Source organism: Triticum urartu, chromosome 7A (genome assembly GCF_056163025.1).
Source record: "Triticum urartu cultivar PI428250 chromosome 7A, HENAU_Tu73, whole genome shotgun sequence".
Classification (NCBI taxonomy): domain Eukaryota; kingdom Viridiplantae; phylum Streptophyta; class Magnoliopsida; order Poales; family Poaceae; genus Triticum; species Triticum urartu.
In genome coordinates this window covers 184,725,251-184,734,174 of record NC_141879.1, presented here as the reverse complement: position 1 = coordinate 184,734,174, position 8,924 = coordinate 184,725,251, and the positions used below count along the sequence as shown (strand labels likewise).

General features: G+C 49.1%; 1 long non-coding RNA gene across 1 annotated transcript; it reads right to left on the bottom strand.

Annotated features, from left to right (window-relative positions):
- Nucleotides 1–4,823: 4,823 nt before the first annotated feature.
- On the bottom strand, nucleotides 4,824–8,506 carry LOC125522616 (uncharacterized). Its single transcript, XR_015610663.1, has 3 exons — nucleotides 8,145–8,506; nucleotides 6,420–6,494; nucleotides 4,824–5,153 (listed from the first exon to the last, which is right to left on the bottom strand). It is a non-coding gene; the product is annotated as an uncharacterized LOC125522616 (long non-coding RNA).
- Nucleotides 8,507–8,924: the final 418 nt, after the last annotated feature.

The window sequence follows — 8,924 nt, the reverse complement described above, 5'->3', positions numbered from 1 at the left end:
GGGATTTCAGCACGAGCGCATAAGGATCGAAGATGATCCAAGTAGAACACTTTAAGTGGATCCATATCAATAGATTTTTAGCAAGCAAAGATGCAAGCAAAAAGAAGGCACAAGGAAACACAAAGAAAGATACATACGGGAAGAAGGCGAATGGAAAAAAGGGCGAATAAAACGGCAAGGGTGAAGTGGGGGAGAGGAAAACGAGACGCAAATGGCAAATAATGTAATGCGAAGGATAAGAGTTGTGATGGGTACTTGGTATGTCTTGACTTGGCATAGATCTCCCCGGCAACGGCGCCAGAAATCCTTCTTGCTACCTCTTGAGCACCGCGTTGGTTTTCCCTTGAAGAGGAAATGGTGGTGCAGTAAAGTAGCGTAAGTATTTCCCTTAGTTTTTGAGAACCATGGTATCAATCCAGTAGGAGACCACGTGCGAGTCACCTCGTACCTACACACACAAATAAGAACATCACAACCAACGTGATAAAGGGGGTGTCGATCCCTTCACGTCCACTTACAAGAGTGAGATTTGATAGAGATGATAATAATAAGATAAATATTTTTGGCATTTTTATGATATAGATTGAAAGTAAAAGATAGCAAAATAAATTAGATTGGAAACTTGTATGATGGAGAATAGACCCGGGGGCCATAGGTTTCACTAGTGGCTTCTCTCAAGATAGCATAATTATTGCGGTGGGTGAACAAATTACTGTCGAGCAATTGATAGAAAAGAGAATAATTATGAGAATATCTAGGCATGATCATGTATATAGGCATCACATCCGAGACAAGTAGACCGAAACAATTCTGCATCTACTACTATTACTCCACACATCGACCGCTATCCAGCATGCATCTAGAGTATTAAGTTCATAAGAACAGAGTAACGTCTTAAACAAGATGACATGATGTAGAGGGATATAAACTCATGCAATATGATATAAACCCCATCTTTTTATCCTCGATGGCAACAATACAATACGTGCCATTTCCCTTTCTGTCACTGGGGTCGAGCACCGCAAGATTGAACCCAAAGCTAAGCACTTCTCTCATTGCAAGAAAGATCAATCTAGTAGGCCAAACCAAACTGATAATTCGAAAAGACTTACAAAGATAAACCAATCATACATAAAAGAATCCAGAGAAGATTCAAATATTGTTCATAGATAATCTGGATCATAAACCCACAATTCATCAGATCTCGACAAACACACCGCAAAAGAAGATTACATCGAATAGATCTCCAAGAGAATCGAGGAGAACTTTGTATTGAGATCCAAAGAGAGAGAAGAAGACATCTAGCTACTAGCTATGGACCCGAAGGTTTGAAATAAACTACTCACAAATCATTGGAGGGGCCATGGAGTTGATGTAGAGGCCCTCCATGATCAATGCCCCCTCCGGCGGAGCTCCGGAAAAGGCCCCAAGATGGGATCTCTTAGGTACAGAAGGCTGCGGCGGTGGAAATAGGGTTTCTGGCGCTCCTGGATGTTTGCGGGGTATATGGATATATATATAGGAGGAAGAAGTAGGTCGATGGAGCAACAAGGGGCCCACGAGGGTGGAGGGCGCGCCCCCTACCTCGTGGGCTCCTCGATTGTTTCTTGACGTCCACTCCAAGTCTCGTGGATCACGTTTGTTCCAAAAATAACGCTCTTGAAGGTTTCATTCCATTTGGACTCCGTTTGATATTCCTTTCGGCGAAACTCTAAAATAGGAAAAAAACAGCAATTTGGGCTGGGCCTCCGGTTAATAGGTTAGTCCCAAAAATAATATAAAAGTGTAAAAATAAGCCCATTAACATCCAAAATAGATAATATAATAGCATGGAACAATCAAGATTATAGATACGTTGGAGACGTATCACACATACCAACAAAAGAAAAAGTTTTTCTATGATTTAAGACATTACTTTTGGGATGACCAACACCTTTATAAAGAAGGAGTAGATGGTGTTATTAGACTTGTGTAACTGAGCATGAATAGGAACAGATTCTACGCAAGTGTGACTCCTGAAAGTGCGTTATATCGACTAGAGGAGGGTGAACAGGCGATTTTTATGAATTCTTCACTGAGGAATTTCAGGGTGAGGTAATTCCTAAGTGAAGAACTACTTGCAGCGGAATAAGTACTCAGAAGTAAACATAACAGAGCATGAGCATGGTCTTCATGAAGAAATGAAAACAAGCATAGAGTACAGAAAGCGTAAACACATGATAACACAGGATAAGACAAATAGACTGAAGAAATTGAACTGAGGAAATAGAGAAAGTCTTCAGTCAAAGTATTCAAATAGATATGAACAAGCACACAACCTATAAATGAGGGAACGGAAGGGTTGAGGAAATGGAACCAGGTAGCTTGGTGAAGACAATGTTTTGGTAGACCAGTTCCAACTGTTGTGATAGTTGTACGTCTGGTTAGGGCGGCTAGGTATTTAAACCTGAGGACACACAGTCCCGGACACCCAGTCCTGAAAACGCAGCTCAGGACACTCAGTCCTCACCATATTCCCCTTGAGCTAAGGTCACACAGACCTCGCCCAATCACTCGTGGTAAGTCTTCAGGTGACTTCCAAACCTTCACAGACTCGGTCACTCGACGATCCACAATTTCCTCTTGGATACTCTAGACCATGACGCCTAACCATCTAGAAGATGCACAATCTTTAAAGGTAACAAGCGTTGGATCCACGCAGGATCAATCTCTTCAGTGATGCTCAATCACTTGGGGTTTGTAGGTGTTTGGATTTGGGTTTTCCTCACTTGATGATTTTCACTCAAAGTCTTCGGAGGATGGGATGCTCTCAAATGACAAGTGTTAGTTTCTCTCGGAGCAGCCAACCAGCTAGTGGTTGTAGGGGGCGGCTATTTATAGCCTAGGGAGCAGCCCGACATGATAAGACATAAATGCGCTTCAATGATATGACCGTTAGGTGGGTAGATATTTTGGGACAGTTGGCGCATAGCACATCAACGGTCGGAATTTTGAGTATCAAATTCCTCAGGGCTATCATGTTCCTCACTGTGTAGGCAATCTGCACTGGCGAATTCCTAACTCCTCAGTCAGATCAAATTCCTCAGAGACCAGAAGAACTTCGTCTCTGTCACTGAAGGAATTGACTGAACTGTATGAGATTTCCAATGGCTTCACTCGAAGGGATTGGTAGGTGTACGATTTTGAGTTGAGCATCACTTGGAAATTTTTCCTTAGTATTTCTGTTGGGGAACGCAGTAATTTCAAAAAAAAATCCTACACACATGCAGGATCATGGTGATGCATAGCAACGAGAGGGGAGAGTGTTGTCTACGTACCCTTGTAGACCATAAGTGGAAGCGTTTATCAACGCAGTTGATGTAGTCATACACCTTCATGGTCCGTCGTGATCAAGTATTGAACGTATGGCACCTCCGCGTTCAGCACACGTTCAGCTTGATGATGTCCTCACCTTCTCGATCCAGCAAGAGGGGCGAAGTAGTAGATGAGTTCCGGTAGCACGACGGCGTGGTGACGGTGTTGGTGAAGAACAATCTTCGCAGGGCTTTGCCTAAGCGCTACGAAAACTATGACGGAGGATAAACTAGAGGAGACGGGGTTGCCGGCACACGGCTCTAGCCCTGCCCCTCTATTTATATGTTGAGCCCTGGGGTCAAAACTTGGAGCAAAAGCCTCCTCAAAGTCAGTTTTGCCCGAAAGGCAAGAGTCCCACTCGGACTCCAGGACCAAACGCCACAATCCTTGGCGTCTGGCCCAGACGCCATGGGCCTCGGCGTCTGGCCCAGGGCCAGACGCCAGGTGTTGGAGAACGTAGCAGAATTTTAAAATTTTCTACGCATCACCAAGATCAATCTATGGAGTCATCTAGCAACGAGGGAAAGAGGAGTGCATCTACATACCCTTGTAGATCGCGAGCGGAAGCGTTCAAGAGAACGGGGTTGATGGAGTCGTACTCGTCGTGATCCAAATCACCGAAGATCCTAGCATCGAACGGACGGCACCTTCGCGTTCAACACACGTACGGAGCGAGGACGTCTCCCGCGCCTTGATCCAGCAAGGAGGAGGGAGAGGTTGAGGAATAGGGCTCCAACAGCAGCACGACGGCGTGGTGGTGGTGAAGCTGCAGTACTCCGGCAGGGCTTTGCCAAGCTCTTACAGAGGAGGAGAGGTGTTGGGGAGGGGAGGGGCTGCGCCTTGGATGTTGTGTGCAGCCCTCCCCTCACCCCTCTATTTATAGGGGAAGGGGGAAGGGGGCCGGCCCCCTCTAGATGAGATCTAGAGTGGGGGCGGCGGCCAAGGGGAGGGGGGCTTGCCCCCCAAGCAAGGGGGCGCCCCGCTTAGGGTTTCCCCCAAACCCTAGGCGCATGGGCCCTAGGGGGGTGTGGCGCCCCAGCCCACTTGGGCTGGTTCCCTTCTCCATACAGCCCATAAGGCCCTCCGGAAGAGGTGGCCCCTCCCGGTGGACCCCCGGAACCCCTCCGGTGGCCCCGGTACAATACCGATATGCCCCCGAACCTTTCCGGCGACCGTATGACAACTTCCCATCTATAAAAACTTTACCTCCGGACCATTCCGAAACTCCTCGTGACGTCCGGGATCTCATCCGGGACTCTGAACAACATTCGGTAATCACATACAAGTCTTCCTAACAATCCTAGCGTCACCGAACCTTAAGTGTGTAGACCCTACGGGTTCGGGAGACATGCAGACATGACCAAGACGACTCTCCGGTCAATAACCAATAGCGGGATCTGGTGTGACGCCCCCGATTTGACCATACACTAATCATGCACGCAAATGTGTACGATCAAGATCAAGGACTCACGGGAAGATATCACAACACAACTCTACAAATAAAATAAGTCATACAAGCATCATATTACAAGCCAGGGGCCTCGAGGGCTCGAATACAAGAGCTCGATCATAGACGAGTCAGCAGAAGCAACAATATCTGAGTACAGACATAAGTTAAACAAGTTGCCTTAAGAAGGCTAGCACAAACTGGGATACAGATCGGAAGAGGCGCATGCCTCCTGCCTGGGATCCTCCTAACTACTCCTGGTCGTCGTCAGCGGGCAGCACATAGTAGTAGGCACCTCCGGTGTAGTAGGAGTCGTCGTCGACGGTGGCGTCTGGATCCTGGGCTCCAACATCTGGTTGCGACAACCAGGTAGAAGGGATAGAGGGAAAAGAAGGAGAAGCAACCGTGAGTACTCATCCAAAGTACTCGCAAGCAAGGAGCTATACTACATATGCATGGGTATATGTGTAAAGGCCATATCGGTGGACTGAACTGCAGAAGGCCAGAATAAGAGGGGGATAGCTAATCCTGTCGAAGACTACGCTTCTGGCAGTCTTTGTCTTGCAACATGTAGAAGAGAGTAGACTGAAGTCCTCCAAGTAGCATCGCATAGCATAACCCTAACCGATGATCCTCCCCTCGTCGCCCTGTGAGAGAGCGACCACCGGTTGTATCTGGCACTTAGAAGGGTGTGTTTTATTAAGTATCCGGTTCTAGTTGTCATAAGGTCAAGGTACAACTCCAAGTCATCCTGTTACCGAAGATCACGGCTATTCGAATAGATTAACTTCCCTGCAGGGGTGCACCACATAACCCAACACGCTCGATCCCATTTGGCCGGACACACTTTTCTGGGTCATGCCCGGCCTCGAAAGATCAACACGTCGCGGCCCTACCTAGGCACAATAGAGAGGTCAGCACGCCAGTCTAAATCCTATGGCGCAGGGGTCTGGGCCCATCGCCCTTTGCACACCTGTACGTTGCGAACGCGGCCGGAAGTAGAACTAGCCCCCTTAATACAAGAGCAGGCTTACGGTCCAATCCGGCGCGGGCCACTCAGTCGCTGACGTCACGAAGGCTTCGGCTGATACCACGACGTCGAGTGCCCATAACTGTCCCGCGTAGATGGTTAGTGCGTATAGGCCAGTGGCCAGACTCAGATCAATTACCAAATTCTCGTTAAACGTGTTATCTTGAGATAACCGCGAACGCCGACCAAGGCCAGGCCCACCTCTCTCCTAGGTGGTCTCAACCTGCCCTGTCGCTTCGCCACAAAGATCCACTCGCGGGTACTCCTACGAGCCGACCCGTCTTTTAGTCATCACATGTATCATGTATAAAGTAAATAGTATATACCCGTGATCACCTCCCAAGTGATCACGGCCCGATAGTATAGCATGGCAGACGGACAAGAATGTAGGGCCACTGATGATAAACTAGCATCCTATACTAAGCATTAGGATTGCAGGTAAAGGTAACAACAGTAGTAGCAAGGACAGGCTATGCATCAGGATAGGATTAACGGAAAGCAGTAACATGCTACACTACTCTAATGCAAGCAGTATAGAGAGTAGAGTAGGCGATATCTGGTGATCAAGGGGGGGGGGGGGGGGCTTGCCTGGTTGCTCTGGCAAGAGAGAGGGGTCGTCAACACGGTAGTCATACTCGGTGGCATCAGCAATGGCCTCGAGGTCTACCGGAGAAGAAGAAGGGGAAGAAACAATAAATACGGAGCAAACAAAACATAACAAAACATAATGAGGCAATACGCGGTGTAGGTATGCCCTAACGCGGTAGTAGGTGATACCGACAAAGGAGGAAAACATCTGGGAAAGTATTCCCGGTGTTTCGCGCTTTCGGACATATGAACCGGAAGGGGAAAGTTGCGTGTTCGATAGGCTAAGGGTGTGTGGCAGACGAACGGACTTCATATTCGGTTTCGTCTCGTCGTTCGGAGCAAGTTTCATGTACAAAGTATTTTCATCTGACTTACGGATTATTTTATATGATTTTTCAAAGTTTTAATCAATTTTTAAAATTTCTGATTTATTGTAATTTGTTTTAAACCGAGTTGACCAAGTCAATTTTGACTAGTCAATAGAGCAGGTTGTGGCCCACATGTCATAGGTTGTACCTAAACAAATAAATAAAACTAATCTAATTGAATGGGACCCACATGTCATCTACACATAGGCTAATCTAGCCACTAATTAATACTACTAGCTAAACCTAGTACTAATAAGGGTCGGCCACTAGTGGGCAAAACCCAGCCGGCCACATGCACGGCATACACACAAAACACGCAACACAAATGCTAGAGGTTAATTCCGTTCTCTGTTTAACAAAAGATAGCAACTTATGATTTTCATAGGATTTAATCAATGCATCAAATGGATTTGGTTCAATGGAAACATTTGAGCTTTGTCAAGTGTACTACCTACTCATATTATTTTTACACATATTAGCAACTGTTTAACTGCTGATTAGGGGCTGTTTAGGGGCTTAGTCAACGTAGAAATTGAAAAGCTAACTAGTAGCAGCTACAGTAGATAGTAGCAGTACAGTAGAGCAGCGTTGGGCAGTGGCATGGCTCAGGCATGCATAGGCGGGGCAGCCGCAGCGGCAGGCGAGGCCATACGCGGGCGGGCGCGGGGTGCGGCTCAATGGGCACAATGAGGCCGGCCGACAACAGCAGGCACAGCCGTGGGCGAGCAGGCGGCGGCATGCAGGGCAACCAGGGGTGAGCGGCGACGACGCAGTCGAAGCAGCAAGCAGCGGTACGAGCAGCACAGGCAAGAGCAGCAGCGACAGGCAGTAGAAACATCAAGCAGCAACGGTGGTGGCGCTAGAGGCAAACAGCAACAGCAGAAGCGAGCAGCGGCGGCACGCACGGCAAGCAGGGGCGAGTGGCGGCATGCTCGGGCGGGGGCGGCCGCAGTGCCGCAGCATCACACGGGGGCAGCGCCGGCAAGCGTGGATGCACGCAGCAAGCACGTGAGCGCGGCCAAGGCACAGGCGAGCGCGAGAGAGCGGAGCAGCGGGTGGGCACGGGAGCGGGGCTCCGGACGCGGCAACGGCGGGCACGCGATGGCGCCGGCGAACGCGTGCGATGGGGGCGGCTCGAACACGATGAGACCGAGCAAATAGCCACGGATCGACCAAATGAAGGGGGTAGGTGGCATCTACACAGCTCCAGAAGCTCGGCAATGTCCTCTGTTGGGCTCGTGCGTTTCTACGGCGACGACGAGCATCGCAATGGCGACGACGAGCTCGGCCTACAGTGGGGAGGGAGTAGCGGTGACGGAGTCGTGCTAGAGAGAGGGGGGAAAGACACGGAGCTCACCAAGGGAGCTCAAGGAGGCTCTTCGAGGGGTTTAGGAGCTGCAGAGGCGACCGACGTTGGCGACGGCGACCGGCGTCCTGAGGAAGAAGTCGAGCTCGGAGCGGCGTCGTGGGGGCGTCCGGGTCCTCGTGGATTGGCGTAGAGGAAGAAGGGGAGGACGGCGCAGGTCGGGGTCGGCTCGGGGGCGAGGTGAGGCAACGACGGCGAGGTCCGGCGACGGCGACGAAGGGCGCCGGCTCGGGTCCGTGGGCGTCCAGATCGGGGAGCGGAACGCGGGGGAGAGAGGGGGTTAGCTAGGGTTCCAGGCACCAGGGAGGGAGTCGCCGGATATATAGGCGAGGCCGGTCGGGCGATGGCCGGCGCGTGGCCGGCGACGGGGCGATGGCCGCCACGCAACCCCCACGTTCCTGTAGTGGGAAGGGGATGAGGGAGTGGGCCGGCCTGGCCAGTTTGCTGGGCCAAGGCCCAGGGGAGGGGGAGGTTTTATATTTTTATAATTTCGTTTCGTTTTGTTTATCTTTTCTTTTTCTTTATTTACTCTTTTATTTAACTATTCATGTATTTTAGTTTTATAAAAATATGAGACCAATACCTAAATTAATGTTTTAGTTTAACCCTCTGCCACAAAAGTTTGGTACCCCATTGAATTAATTTGATACTTTAGAAATTATAAAAGGCATCTAATTAATTATGAATGCCACTGTTTTAATTATTTTTAAGGACTTAAACATTTTCTAAAGTTTTGGTTTCTTCACCAATATTACCTATGCATTATTTGGC